The sequence below is a fragment of the Macaca mulatta genome, chromosome 1 (assembly GCF_049350105.2).
Source record: "Macaca mulatta isolate MMU2019108-1 chromosome 1, T2T-MMU8v2.0, whole genome shotgun sequence".
NCBI lineage: Eukaryota > Metazoa > Chordata > Mammalia > Primates > Cercopithecidae > Macaca > Macaca mulatta.
In genome coordinates, this window is record NC_133406.1 from 191,853,303 (window position 1) to 191,868,800 (window position 15,498).

At 44.6% G+C, this 15,498-nt stretch overlaps 1 protein-coding gene across 10 annotated transcripts in view; it reads left to right on the forward strand.

Annotated features, from left to right (window-relative positions):
* The window catches only part of BEND5 (BEN domain containing 5), a 1,441,067-nt gene that overhangs the window by 1,211,660 nt on the left and 213,909 nt on the right, over nt 1–15,498 (forward strand). The gene's annotated exons all lie outside the window — the stretch shown is intronic.

Genomic DNA, 15,498 nt, shown 5'->3' on the forward strand with positions numbered 1-15,498 from the left:
GGGTGGGCAGTGTTTCAAGGCACAAGAGGAGGCTGAGCAGCACTCATGAGCATGGGAAAATACCTGGAGCACACTAAGAGGAATAATGCAAATGTGCTTTGAGGACAGAAGATGGAAGGACTTGAAAACGACCAGCCTGGGATGTCTGAACTCGTTTTGGTAGGAATGGAAAGCATTAGAAAGCTTTGAGCAGGGAGGCACATGACCTTAGGAAGATGAATATAAAGACGTATAAAACTCCTTTGGTTTGCTCACAGAACTTTAAATAGGTTCTTATATTGCACTCTATTTTAACTAATCAGGTTTTCCAATCTAAAGTGGTTTAGAAGCAGGGATCAAGAAATCTGAGAGGCAGCAGCCTTGACTATCAGAAGAAATGACTGCCTACCAGAGAGAGAAAGACAGAAAAATGCTTTCAGAACATAAGAATCCAGAACTGTAAAAGATAGAGCCCAGTCAGTATTGAGGAAATCAGTATAACACAAGTTCATTGCCTCCATAGCCCCTGAAGACAGTAATTGATAAACTCTGAGTCAGTGTGCTTTGCTTGAAGAAGGTGGTAATCTAGTCTAGGAATATCCTCAAAGTTTAAATAAAATATGGTTTTGCCCTTATGAAGGTTTTCATTATCTAGATAATATATTTAGATATGAAGCTTCATTCTTCTTTGATTTATTCTTACCCTAATTTACTTATATTTGTAGGTGTCATTTGCTTCTTAAAGTATGTCCCCAAGGTAGTGGCTCAGTAGATCTTTGGATGGTCCAAGGAGTCAGTAGAGAGGCCTTTTCATGTCCTTGTCATAGAAAAGGAAACTACATTGGGACTTCCCCAGAGTCACTTAGGGAGGCAGAGGTAGAGTTCTGTCTCAACTCTAGTCACTTAGTTCATAGGCTGGAGTTTGTCCACTCCCGAACTCTACCATTGCTTTGGCAAGTCAGTGTCCCAAATCATAGTCTACAGAGGTTCACAGGGACACGAAAAGTCGCATATGGTTTGCAGCTTCAAAAGTTAGTAAAGTTCTTTATTAAAATAAAATCTCAAAGAGAAATCATAAATGTAAAAATTTGTAAAAGCTATATTGTTCTTGTAGCGGTGATGGGGGATGGGGATAACTGAAATTTTCGGAGAGGAAAAAATGTTTCCCAATCTTAAAGTGAATGATTTGTATTTTCAGTGTGCTTTGTATGCTATGCCTTTTATAAACTTCTTGGGGGCTTGTGGGGAAGTACACCAAAAACAGAAATTCTTCGTACTTAATTCAACTCCCAGGGAAACTACCTGTTTTTCATGATTATGAACTGAGTTTAAACTCCAGAAACCACTCCTAAGCCTCTGGGGTGGTAAGACACCCTGCATTTTACATCATTAGATGCCTCTTTTAGTCCTAACACATGTAGAAAAACTTGACCTGAAGCATAGTTTCAGTGTCTTGATCTTTCTAGGCTCTCCCATCCCACAGGCCTTGAAGGCCATTGCACAGACCACTGGATAGCTCTTCCCTGATCTGAGTCACCATCATCATTACAATGGGTTGGACTCAACATAAATCAGCTGGAGCCCCAAGTATGCATAGGGCACCCACCCTATCCTCTCAGGACTGCAGGCATCCTGGAAAATCACACCCACTGTCCCTCATCTGTGAAAGCTTAAAAGTCTATTGATTAACACATGTTAATAGGAGAATGGTAATGTGCCAAGTTCCAAGACAAATCCACAAGAATAAAATAAAAGGGTCCCTACCCTTAAGAGGAGGTTGTATGTTTTCATGGCCTGGATTCAAATCCCAACTTCCCTACTTCCCAACTCTGTGGCTTTGGGAAGCTCATGTCCTTCCTTCCATTCTTCCTTCCTTTCCTGTGACCGTATTTTCTTCCATGAATACTTTCTGGTCTCCTGCTACATGCCAGGGATCTTGCCTAGTGTAAGAATTCAGTATATTTGCAATACAGACCTTGCCCTCTGCCCTTGAGGAGTTTAAAGTTTGATGAGGGAAACAGATCCTGAAACAATCAGTGACAGCACAGTACATAAATGCCATCATAGGGACAAAACCATAGAGGACTGTGGGACAGCAGAGGGAACTACCCACCAGATTTTGAGGGGTCAGAGAGGGAAGGCTTCCTGAAAGAAACACGTTTTAGGCTGGAGCCTGAAGGATGAATTTTTGTTACCGAAACAGGAATCAGTAGATGGGGAGAGTGAGGAGCAATTTAGGCAAAGAGCGTGTATGTCTCTGACCCTCAGTGTTCTCATCTGTAAAATGGGAATGATCATATTACAGCCTTGTGACACACAGCATAGTGCCTGACATTCTGTTAATGCTTGATTACTGTTAGCTCCTGTTCAACATCATGTAATGGAGGAGCTAAGACAGGGTTAACTTTGGCTTTTAACTCAGGCACCCCCAGCCTGTAGTTGGCTATATGACCTTGGGCAGGTTAACTAACTTCTCTGCCTCAGTATCCTCTTACAATATTGAAGATAAGAGGGGTTATATATGTTTGTTCATTTGTTTATTCATTCAGTCAGCTAACTTTGACCAAATGCTTTCCGAGCCTAGGAACTTGGGGATATCCAAAGAAGACTAAGACATTGGGAAGCAGGAGAGGGTAGTGATGGAGGTAAACATGTTATTAAAACACAGAGTGCCAGTTCTGTGGGAGAGGTTAGCATATGAAGGGAGAATTCTCTCGTGGAAAGTCTAGTAAGATATCCCCTTGCTGTAACAGATCGTGATCTATAAACACCACTAAGAAGGCAGAGAACAACCAGAAAGCAAATGAGAGACCCTTGTTTGACTCATGGCTTCACTTGCCCTCTGATAAACACGTCCTGGCTTAGGGTTGATGTAGGGCTCAGGCTTTGCCATTCTCTGCCCCCTGGGCCTCATTTGAGTGTTGCTCCTGGAGGCATATCCTTGAGTATTTTTATTTGTCCACCTCAGCTAGGGGCCTAGCTCAAGGGCCTTTGTCTGGCTTGGGTGCTGGATCATTCACACCATAACAGGCAAATTCAGAGATGAGGGAGGCCAACAGGTCAGGAGGTGCTCAGTTTTCAAAAGAAATCTACCTGCCTGGAAGAATCATTATTTACTCACCCACGTAGTGGCGTCCTACGAGTGGTAGATGGTAGTGGAGAGCAGCCGCCTGGTCTTTTCAGACTGATGGGGACTCAGAGTGGGAGGCGGGTCTGTTAGCAGCCGGGAGTTATAATGGCACACCTTGGGGAGGTTGGGGTCAGAAAGGTGGAGCCACACCCAAGGGTGGGGGATAGCAGCAAGAGAGTATGTTTCAGAGGCTTCACTGAATCGTACACGTCTTCATTTGTACATTTATTCATTCTTTCATTCATTCCACACACAAGAAAAGATGGGTTTAATCGGAAGTATTCCAACATGGAGTCACGGAGTTGTGAAAGAACTTAGGCTATAGACTGTCACCCTCATTTTGCTGATGAGGAAACAAGCCCAAAAAGTGTCACTGGCTTATTCCTGAGGGTCTCCTGACCCTGTCCTGTGTGCCTCTCTCTGGCCCCTCACCTGTATGACCTTCTTTAGCTCTTAGACTTCAATTTTCCCAACATGGGGGTGTCCCCTCCATCCCCGTTACTCCCCACAAAGGACATCATCTCTCTCTGTAAAACAGAACTTTCCTTGTCTGTGATCTTAGCATGGTAAACAACCCCACTGTCCTCCACTGTCAAAATTAAATAAGGAAGCATATGTAATAACTTTAGCCCAGTGACCCCTATATTGTAAGTGTTCAATAAATGCCAGTCCCCTTTTCCTTTTTCTCCCTTTCCTGCCCATCTTCCCCCAAATAAGGAAATGCCGAGGATGCAAAAAGCGTGGTGATATTCCAAGGTACAGATGTTTTTCTGTGTATATTCATTTATTCATTACTTTATTCAGTGAACAGTTATCAAGGGTATCCTTTGTTCTAGGACTGGGTTAGGTGCTGGGAATAACGTAATGAACAAGACAGAGTGCCTTTTTGAAAAACAATACACAAGTAGATTAGAATGGTGTGTTTAAATGGGGCATTGGCAGCCACAGAGAATTTTAGGGGATGAAGGGAAGCGGAACAATAGAGACCCAGCTGGGGGAGGGTAAGCCCCCATGTGTGAGAATGGAGTAAATTCTAGGGTCTCTCTTGGTTTCTCCTCAGCTAGATTCCCTGTTCTTAGAAGGCAAAGTCCAAGGCTACGGTGTCCTCCCCAGTTTGTTACACTGTAAGTACCACTTAGATAGTATAATTCATTGTGGTGTGACTCGGGTAACATTAGTTCAAATAAGACTCTCAAGGGCTCTGTGAGGAATCCAAAGAGGAGCAGATGTAATCCTTGCCTTCAGGATGCACACAAGTCTCACAGGGAATACGTACATGTACACAGCATGACACCAGGCAAATAAAATCAGTGTTGTAATTGCAGGAGGGAGGCAGATGATGATATTAGATTTCGTGTGTCCTGTGTCAGGGAATATAGGCAAAAATGATGAATTCTAACCAGAAGAGGCATAGATAACTAGAGTAATAACAGTAATTCACATGTGCATGGCATTTTACCGGTTTCAAAGCACCTTGACATTTTTATCTCATTGGACAATTCTGATAGTCTTGTTGCAAGGCCAGGTAGGGATTATTATCTCCATTTTAGAGAGGAGAAGGCAAAAAGAAGAGATAATGTCCTGTTGGCTAGATCATAAGCTGGCTGCAAGTTTTGAAAAAGGAGAAAGCCATTGTGGCCTGCATATCTGTTTCAACTTTTTAGAGCTGGATCACTAACACCTCTGTAACCCTCGGGGTTTGTACCTTGTGTGCTGTCCAAGGTCCGTTAAAATACCAGCTTTGATCTTTAAAATCCTTTGCAGTCTGAACTGGCTTCTTTAAGCCCAGGTCTCTGATAGTGCCTTAGAAAAGGCAGCTAATGTCAGCCAAATGCTTCATGCTGGTTTTCTCCTGTACTGGAGACAACCTGGGCTTCAGCAGCAGATATTACTTGGGTTTGAATTTCAGCTGTCTTAATTTATTACCTGTGTAACTTCATACACATTTTTTAACCCTTCTCAGGTCTCTGTTTTCTCCTCTGTAATATAGGTATCTTAAAGCTCACTACATACAGACAGGAGAACTAGCTCAGTAATTAAGAGCCCTAATGGGCTCTGAGGTCAGAAATACTGGGGTTTTCAATCCCAGCTCTTCCAAATTCAAATTTTGTTGCCTCGGGCAAGTTACTTAACTTCCTCAGCCTTAGTTTCCTCATCTGTACAACAGAGTGAATGATAGTATCAACTATTATGGTTTTTAAAAGGAGCAAATGGGTTGGGGGCAGTGGCTCACACCTGTAATCCCAGCACTTTGGGAGGATGAGGCAGGTGGATCACGAGGTCAAGAGATCGAGACCATTTCCTGGCCGACATGGTGAAACCCCACCTCTACTAAAAGTACAAAAATTAGCTGGGCATGGGGGTGTGCGCCTATAGTCCCAGCTACTCGAGAGGCTGAGGCAGGAGAATAGCTTGAACCCGGGAAGCGGAGGATGCAGTGAGTCAAGATCATGCCACTGCACTCCAGCCTGGCGACAGCGTGAGACTCTGTCTAAGGAAAAAAAAAAAAAGGAGTAAATGAACAAATGCAGTAAAGTCATCTGCCTAGAGGCCAGCATATAGTAGGTGCTCAGGAGGTACTGCATCAAGATGTAGAATCATTTGAAGATGCGCATGAGAAAATGTGTTATATAGTGCTTGGCACATCGTAGGCACCCATTATGCTACAGCAGGACACAGATGTGATGGTCTGGCATGTCTTAATCTTTGGTCAACCCTGAATGACTCCTAGAGATTTCCTATTTCCCCTTGTAAGTCCTTAGAAATCATATTGGAACAGTCTATTTTACAACCATGCCTGGACTTGATTTCAAGCTCACTGGTCTGTAGCTTATAGAAGTTGTCCATTACCACCCCCAACTTTTCCTGGGCAGAATTCCATCTTCCCATCTCTAGCTCTCAAACCCCCATTTGACCTCCTGGATTTTTTTAGACATCACTAGTTGTGGCTCAGTCTTCTCTTTGCCAGGACTCTCTTCCTGGGGCCTGTTTGTCTCAGAGCTCTTTCCCATCTCTTTCAGCCTCAGTTCATTCTCACAATGAGCAGGAGTACTATAAAAAAGTTGGGCTTTGAGAAAGGCGCAAAGCAGGTGGACAAGAGCCATTTTGTCTAGTTAGGTGTTTACATCTCCCTTGTGGAGGTGAGGCCCAAGAGGCCCACAGTCTGCCTGCCGGTTTACAGTTAGTGGTGGGGCAGTTTCAAAAACTATTGTACCCTGCTCAATTCAGATGGCACGAAGAGATCTAGTAGTAAGAAGTGGAGTAGGTGCTCTGAAAAATATTGGTCATCATCTACTTTGAAGGACTTTTTTTGAACTGTTGCCCAAATTAGAATTAGCCACAGTTTAAAATAAACCTAGATTATTTTAAAAGTTGATTTCAGGCTTGCTGAACAATTCAGGACCCTCCTTTCCCTTTCTTCCTAGACTCCGTTTTCCTGGGGGCATTGGGGATGGGGTTGAGGGACAACTCCAGGCTGTCCCTTTTCTAACAACTGCCTAGGTATTTAGAACATCCAGAGGAAGTTGCTAGGCTTTTCCCCATTGTCAGAATAGGAATGTGTTTCTCCATTGGAGCAGGGTTTTGCCTTCCATATTGCCATGTAACAGGCTTGTTTTCTTTTGGATTTGCCAGTCAGGAAATGGAGGTGGGAAAGTGTTCATTACAGACAAAGCCTGGTCTCTGGAATACCTGCTTTCGGCCAGACACTAAATACTTTCCATATATAAAACAACCTCAGCAGTGGATAAAACAGGCTCAGAGAGATTAGGTTAACTCGCCTGAGGTCACACACCCAGGAAAGGGTAGAACCAGTTTTCAGAACTGAGGCCCCTCTTGCTTTGCCATGCATCAGGCAGTCTGATCACAGAGTCCCTCAGCCATGTGCTTCTGTGGCACTGTCCCTTTTGCCTGCCTCCTGATTAGGCCTTCTTTGTTGGCCATTATACCATCTAGTACTGCCGTGCATTCTGTGACTGCAGGACCCTTGAGCTGTTAGATGAATATTTCCTGCTTAGTTTAAAAGCCCACCACGTCTTAAAAGTTTCAGCCTTACCAGGCAACATGGCCTCAAGATACCAACCAGATAATTCCTGGAGTTTTCTTAGAAATTGCCACTTTAGAGAGAACCGAGTTCAACCTTTCACCTCTGTCTTATAGAGGGACAGCTGAGGCCCAGAGAGTAGAAAAGACATATGTATCTATGCCATGTGGAATCAGAATATATAGGATTTCATGAACCCAGTATCATGAAGCAGTGGAACGTTTGTGTTCAGCTAACATGGATGGATGGAATTAGTTTGGCTGCCAGGATTCAGCAGGTCCCGGAGGCTGGCCATACCCTCCCTTGCTGCTCCAGGGGGCACTCTGAGTGTGGGGGGTAATTCTTAGAGTCCTAGGACCTTAGTCCCATAAGGAACTCCAGAGTTCACCTCGTCTAGCCTCCTGTACATGACAAGAAGCTTTCTTTAGTCTCCCTGCCATGCAGTCACTCAGCCTCCAGTAACATTCCCCTAGAGACAAGATGCTCACTCACTTCCTTCCAGTGCAGCCTGTCCCACTATTGGACAGCTCTGACTGTAGGAAAATGTTTTTGTGCAGGGAACATTATTGGATCCTTCCTCTGTTCCGAGCCCTGTGCTAGGCACAGAGACATCAAATTGTTAAGCCCCCTTTGTGACCTTAAAGAAGTCACAGACTCATCAGCAGACTGTGAGGTGATGCAGGGTGAGCCTTACTTTGGTCCTGAGCTCCCAGGATGTTGGGGAAGGATACAAAAGAGAGCTCCTTACATGGCTGGGGTAGGAGAGTTGTGGATGGCTGGAGGAGGCCCCAGGTTAAGGGACTATCTCAGGCAACAGGAGAGCCTAAACAAAGGTTTGGAGTTGTAGGAGAGGCTGGCTTATTCAAGGAACTGAAAGTAGTTCTGGTTGGACGGCACAGTGAAGGGCGGGGTAGCAGGAAGAGATGAGGTTGCAGATACAGATGAAAGCAAGCAGAACTACCCCAGACCCTCCTGCAGGTGGTTCATGGGGGCACTTCCCCATTGGAGTGGCCTGGGGTGCAGTCCTTCAACTCCCGAGTTGCTGTTTTCCTCTGAGCCAGGTGAATCAATCAACAGCCATGTAGCAAAGATGAATCCCATATGGTCCCTACTCTGGAAGGGCTCATGGCCTGAAGGGAGTATCAGCTGAGGTCAGGGTCATGGATTGATTTGTTGGACAGACATCCACCATGTGATCAAACTTTGCCTCCTCATAACTCCTGCCCTCGGGCACTCACTGTGCCCACAGTGGTCCCTCAGGAACCTGGGAGCAGCTCTTGTGCTGCCCACCCCACTTGTTCCCACCACAACTCCTTAGCCCCCCAACCCAGCCAACTCTGGTCCATTTTACATGCATTGAGCACATGTGTGGGCCTTCAGTGCTTCTCTGACAGGGCGTTCTGCACCTATCCTGCCATTTGGATACTCTCTGGGCACAGATAGTTGGGCAGGAGGAAAGTAGAAGCAGCACAGATGAAGAAGCAGTCCAGTCTTCCCTGGCCACCAGAGGATAAGCTCAGAGCTCCTAGAGGTGACACCCTATTCGCCTTCCACCGCACCCCTCACGATTGTGGAGCTTTTCACAGACCCCCAAGGAATGTCTGAGAAAATCAGAGACTAGTTGAGGGTCACACAGAGTGAGCATTAGGCAAGAAGCTCTGAAAAGTACAGTTCACTGAGGAGGGGCAGGGCAGTGGAAAGAGCTGTCTTTGGAGTCTGACGACGCTGAACTTGAGCACTCACCACCTGTGTGACTTCTGGCAAGTTATTTTACTGCTCTGAGTCTTTACAGAGATAATAAGGTCCATTTTGTGGGACCATCACGAGGATTAACTTCTTTCACTAAACACATGTTTAGGGAGTGTTCTGTATGAAGGACATTGTGCTGGGTGCTGGGGATATAGCAGCGAACAAGACCACTCATCCCCTTGGTGTTTATGTTCTAGTCAGGGAGATATTAAACAATCACCTGACAGTGGGCTGAAAAATGCTACAGAGAGAAAAAAGAGAGATACATTTGATATAAGACACTTAACAAAGAAGACATTTGTAGGTTTCAGCCACCTTTCCTTCTCAAATATGTCATTTGAAATGGGCATCTGCACTTCCTCAAAGTCGGGGATAACCTTGACCCCCAAGACTGGGGACCCGGGCCTGCTTGTTTTACCTCTTTCTTCCTGGGTGGGCTTCTCCCGTTTGGAGCGGGGGCTCTCTCAGATCCATTTCAACTCTGCCGCTCTGTGGTTCACATTCCCTGAGGGTGTGGCCCCACTGTGGAGGCATCTGTGTGAGCCGCTGGGATCTCACCTAATCCAGGATTCATGCTAGAATTTTTTTCTCTTGCCTCTGCCCAACAAAGTCTGCTCCTGCCCTCACTCGAAGAAGGCACTCAGAAAATGGAGAGAGAGAGGACCTGAAGAACCCCGGCCTCGCTACTCCCCCACCTCCCCAAGATGTCACCCATCCATCAGAGCCCCAGTCAGAGATCACCACTTTCCCGAAACCTTCTAGGATCCCTTAACCAGCAGTGATCTCCCCCTCCCCAAATTCATGCAGATCATCACGTTGCACCCTTTGTGCACAGTGAGCCTGTGGTTTGTGCCACTTGCCTTCACCTTATGAGAACTACCCCACCCTAGGGTCTCATACCCAACAAGCTCCTCTCATCCTCCAAGCCCCAACACATAAGTTTGTGACCATCCTTCTGAAGATTTCCTAGTTTCCTCCAGAGGCAGCACCCCCTCCTTTGCTTCTGCCCCAGTTTTTTTCCTAATACTTGTTAGCCACATGGGTGGTGGCAGTCTGCTGCCTGTCTCTTTCCACTGATAGACTGTGAAGCACCCACTTCCACCTAGCCCAGGGCTGGCACTCAGCGGTACTTAGTAGATTCTCACCAAAGGAATGAAACCAGATGTGTCTGTGTTTCACTGGAAGCCTAATGGGGCTAAGAAACAGAAGCATAGCTACAGCAGCAGGTGAGAGCAGCTGATGACTTCTGAGAGGGTCTGAGAAGGTCCACAGAGGGGGATCCTCCTACCCAGCTCTGGAGGCATCTTCCCTAGTCTTTTTCCAAGGCCTTTGTTTAACTCCTTCATTGTTAATGTAGCTGTTCCCATGCCCAGGTCCTTCTCAACAGTAAAATCATCTCTATTCTGCCAAATCTAGTACTCCCTGTGCCACAGCAGATGTTCTGTATGCATTTAAGAATTTTGACTTGATTTACTTTGCATTTTTGAAGAAAATAGGATGGTACTTATTGCAGAGAAACTTCCTGTTTACTTACAGAAGTAAAAGGATTTAATCGTTTTTTCAAAAAAAAAAAAAAAATATATATATATATATATATATATTATTAACCTTTCTATTTCAGCTGAAATCGGAAATATTTAGTGTCCAAACACATATATGTTTGAAAAAATAGGTGATTTCTCAACCCAGAAGTCACACAAACATAAACATTTGTGTTAATCAGAAAGAACAGCATTAGTCCAGTTTATGATACAACAAGAATAGAAAATCGTGTAATTTCATATATTTGTTGCCCCAGCAAACACTTACAAAGACCCTAACTGTGTGTCATGCTTTCCGTTTTAGGGAAAAAGCCAGTAGGGCTTACAGAGGCAAAGTAAATAACAGAACCAGGATCTTTACCAGGTTTTTCTGACACTAAATCTATTGCTCATCCGTTAAATCAGAGTTATTTGTATGCTCTGTAATAGTGCTTCACATGTTAAATCTGAACTTCCCCAGAACAGGAACATACTTTGTCTCTGGGTCCCCAGTGCCTCTTACAGAGCCGAGATCTTGATATGCAGTCAGGGGTTGTGAGATGAATGGGTTCATGAATGATTGAATGAAAAGACAAGTACTACCTTTCATGCTTTTAAAAAGCTTCCTTTACCCAGCTGAGAGGTTTCTTTCCATGGAAGAGATATTCTCCCCCAAATAAACCTCAAGTGTGTGTCAATATCGGAATGCAAATGGATCAAAGCCCTTTTTTAAAAAAAAATTCCTACTCTTCCCACAAAGTGAAAAAAGTTCTTTTGTTACCTAAAATATCTGCGCCAGATTGTACAATGCTGTCTCTTAACGCAAGTGCTTATTATTGTGGCTAATTTGGTCACATGTGTTTGAGGGAGAACAATGCCTCAGAAATTTTTTAAAAGCAAAACAGCAATCTGAAGCATTTGTTGTAATGAGATGTAAATTGCCAACATCAGTAGTGGAGCCGACTAAAATTTGCAATGAAGTGATTTTCCCCCCTCTTAAATTAAAAGCACTAGGGGCCCTCCCTGCTCTCCCCGAAGAAAACACATGCTTTTTTGTTCCTCTTCTTTCCGATCCTGTAATGCTAAACATTGCGCTCTATTGATTGATTCATTCCTTCATTCATCTGCCATTTTGCCCACTTCTGTCTGTTTTGTGCCTCAGTGCTAGGCCCTTCCAGAGGCATCAGCAGCCTGCATGGTGGCTTTTGGTAACCCCCATTTTGCAGGTAGGAAAGCTGAGTTGCAGAGAGGGTAAGATGACCTGACTTTAAAGTCATGAGCTGGGATTCAAACCCAGGTCTCCTGAAAAGTCCCTTTTAAGATGTGCCTTTGGCTGGCTTTTCAAGCTGACCTTCTGTAGACAATATCCTGGAAGGAGGAGGCTGTTGCGGAGAGCTTTTGCCAGGTGTTAAGCAAATGGTGCTGACTGAGAAGTGTAGAAAATAGTTTTTCTTGAACGCCAAGATCTCAGTATAGTAGCTTCTGTATTTGACAGAAGTTTATCAGTCTCATAGGAGACCATCGTGAGCCTTGAGGGGACCATCGTGAGCCTTGAGGAGAGTGGGTGGGCTGTGGAGTACAAGGACCTGCTCTGTGCTGGGCCTGTGCTAAGCACTAGGGGCAAAAGCAGAACAGCAGGGCCTCTGTTTCACAGAACCTATGGTTTAGTAGAGACGAACTTAAGCGCACAAGTGTGACTTGTGTGGGAGTGGGTGGAGAGGGAGTGAACGACTATTTACCAAGCACCCACTCTGTACCAGACTCTGAAATAATTGTTCCATATAAATATATGAATATATATATACACACACATATAATATATATATAGTTATCTGATTTAATCCTCAGTCTTGCCAAGTCACTCTTATCTTTCCTTCTTTCAGGTGAGACAACAAGATCAGAGAGGTTAAGCCATTATATTTATGTGTACATTATCTCTTGAGGATAGAATGTGAATCAAGCACTGTGCCAGGTGAGCCCTGGTCTCTGACATAAAAAGACACAGTCCTTGGCTGCCCTCAAGCCTCCTCTCTGACATAAAAAGACACTATTTTTGGCTGCCCCCTCCTCCTTTTTTAGGGGAGACAGACATAGAGATGAATGAGCACATCTGATTACTATGGTAGAGTGGGGGCAGAGGGGTGGGGAGAGTCCAAAGGAAGGTGGAGCTCTACTACCCAAGGAAGATCACAAGTCAGCTAAGCAGTAAGTGGAAAACCCTGTACTTAAACCCAGTATTTGGAGCTCTGTCTCCAAATCCCAAGCCAAGGGCTAGAGAGAATTATTTACTAGTCTTTGAGGGGATAGGGCAGCCTCATTGAAGAGATGGCATTTGAGTCAGGCCTTGCATCACTGGTGGAGCTTGTGTAGGTGGACATCTGTAGGGGCAGAATGTTCTGGACAAAAGGAATGGCACAAGCAAAGACTAGGAGGCAGGAAAGAATGGTATATGTGTGGAGAGGATTAGGCCAGCCACTTTGCCTGGAATGGAATCTGACTGTGGGAGGGGACCAACAGGATGGAGCCGGAGAGGTGACTCTCTCAACCCCTGCTCCCTCTGATGTCCCTTAGCTGTCCCTCTGTAGACAGTGTGATAGCAGAGCCCTTTGTCTGGAACTGTGCCATCTGAATTGTCCATTCTAACTAGATGCTTCTGATTTCTAATTAACAGCCCTGATTTCTACTTCTCGGACTCCAAGAAAGGTTACAGACATTCAGAACAGCTTCCCACCTGCCCATGCCTCTACCCTCAAGCACCTCTGCTCAGCAGCAGGACTGTACTTCAGAATCTTTGTCACAGCCCATTAAAGTCCCTCTCTTCCTCCCCTCTCATGTCATGAAGAATTTACTAAGAGCCTGTCATGTACCAGCACTTCCCTAGGCTCCAAGATGCTAAAGGGAGTAAAGCTTTGCTATTGAAGAGCTTTATAGTCTAATGTTGAAAACCGACAGGCAGACGATTGCAAACATAATTTGCTAAAAGTAGTCACAATGTAGAGACCCCCCTACCTGGGAGTGATGACAGTCAAGCCTCACAAAGGAGACACCTGAGCTATGTCCTAAAGTCTAACTGGGCGCTTGGCAGACAGATGAGGTAGTGTTCAAGGCCAAGACAACAGCACAGACGCCTGGAACAACATAATATTTGGGGTACCTGAGCAGAGGTGAATATTGGTGGGGGAGGTGAGAAATGACCCTAGAGGTAAGGAGGCTGGTTGTTCTGGGCCTTATGGAGGCCATGGTGTGGGACTTAATTTTGAGGGTAGTGGGCAGCCTAAGCAAGGAAAGACAGGGTCATGTGGAAGATCCCTTTGATGGCCTTTATAGAGATGGATGGGAGAGAATCAACTGAAGTCACGGCTATACTGGATTCATTCTGTTGTCCAGCCTCTCATGGAAGGAAAAGGAGGCTTTAGAGGAAGGGCACGTTCTTGCTAAAGATGACTGTGAGTGCGTGGCTTTCATGGACCTCCTCTTTTCAGCCTATTATTTTTTTTCTGTTGGCTGAAGGTCAGACCTGGAAGAGATTTCACACACCAACTCAGCCATGTGCTTTAGGGGAAATTTAAGTAATTACCTCTTCCCAGATCTGAGAAAAGATCAAATGTCCCACTTGAATTTGTTTGTGTCTCAAAAATTTAACCTGTGATCCCACCCAGAGAGAAGAAACTTTGGTATTTGCTTCTGAAACTTTAGAATTACTCATTCATTGTCGTCATTGTTTTATTTACTTAGCACACATTTAGGGAGTGCCTACTCAGCGCTAGGTGCTGGGGACAAAGGAAAGAATAAGACCTAGGCCCAGCCCTTGAATAGGTCCTGCACATCTTATTGGGAGGTGCTGTCAGAACGATTACGATGCTATTGGTCCTTTGCTCTGCCAACTTCTGTATCTGTAATTTACTCACCTGTGGTCACACAATTAAAATATAGCATAGCCAGGAATGGGACCTGAAATCTCTACCAGAAGGAGTCAAGCTCTTTTATTTGCACTGTTCTGCTCCCCAGTCATCTTGCATTCAGGTTTGTGCAAGTTTCATTTGAAATCTTAGGGTACTACAGAGATTTCATCTTTCAGTTAGCAGCTGCCAGCAATTCAGGATTGATATTCTCTCCTGGGAAGCTGTATCATGAGGAATTTTAATAACAAATTCACCAGGACCTTCACTGCCACCAACCAAAGTCTAGGATGTGTCAACTGAACCCAGAGTTGCAAGCAGATTGTTACAAAGGGCTTTAATATATAAAGAGCTTTGTACCCAGTTTTCCACATGGCTAGGATAAGAGAAGGCTGGTCTGTGAGTTCATCTGTTATCTAAGTTAACATGCACGGCCAGAGGGAGCTGCTGTGGCAGCAGCCAAATCTCTGATCTCAGTCAACTCCTGAAATGTTTGCATGGGGAGAATTTCCAGCATGTTAAATTATGTTGGCCTTTGAAGTTGTTCTCCCACAAAAGTTAATCAAGTCATTTGGCCTTATTTACCCATTTTCATCCTGTTTCTCTGCCCTTTAGTAATCAACACACAATAGGTGATTTTTAAAAACAGTCCATTTTTAAAAGCTAATGGAGAAAAAATAACCCCTTTAGAAACTATCACCATTTATCTAGCTTCCTTTCGCTGTTTAAACTGCATGTAATTTGTGTTGATTGCATTAAAATAAAAATCAGAGTAGCTGCTGGATCAGGCAATCAGGGGCTTAATGTGTATTGTGTTTTAATTTCTTGGTTCAAATGCTCCTGTCTAGATACTAGGTCTTGGGGAGGGGGAGGCCTTCACATTTTTGCCCACACTTTCCTAAGCTCCCTTCTTCTGTTACGGCCTTCTCCACTGTAAGATACTGAGGTGAGGATTTTGGCAAAGACACGATTTGCATATTCCAGTAATTGCCACCCCTTCTTCTCCAACCCAGCCTTAACAGAACCTCTTTCCTGTGCAGGAAGTTGAATCCCTGCCTTTCCATTTAGACAATGACAGCCTGGAAGAGTGCTTCTCATTCAAACTTGATTAGAGTCTAGTCCACTCTTGTCTTCCAGTTTTCCACCTTTTCCCTTGTGACATTCATGCCTCATATTATT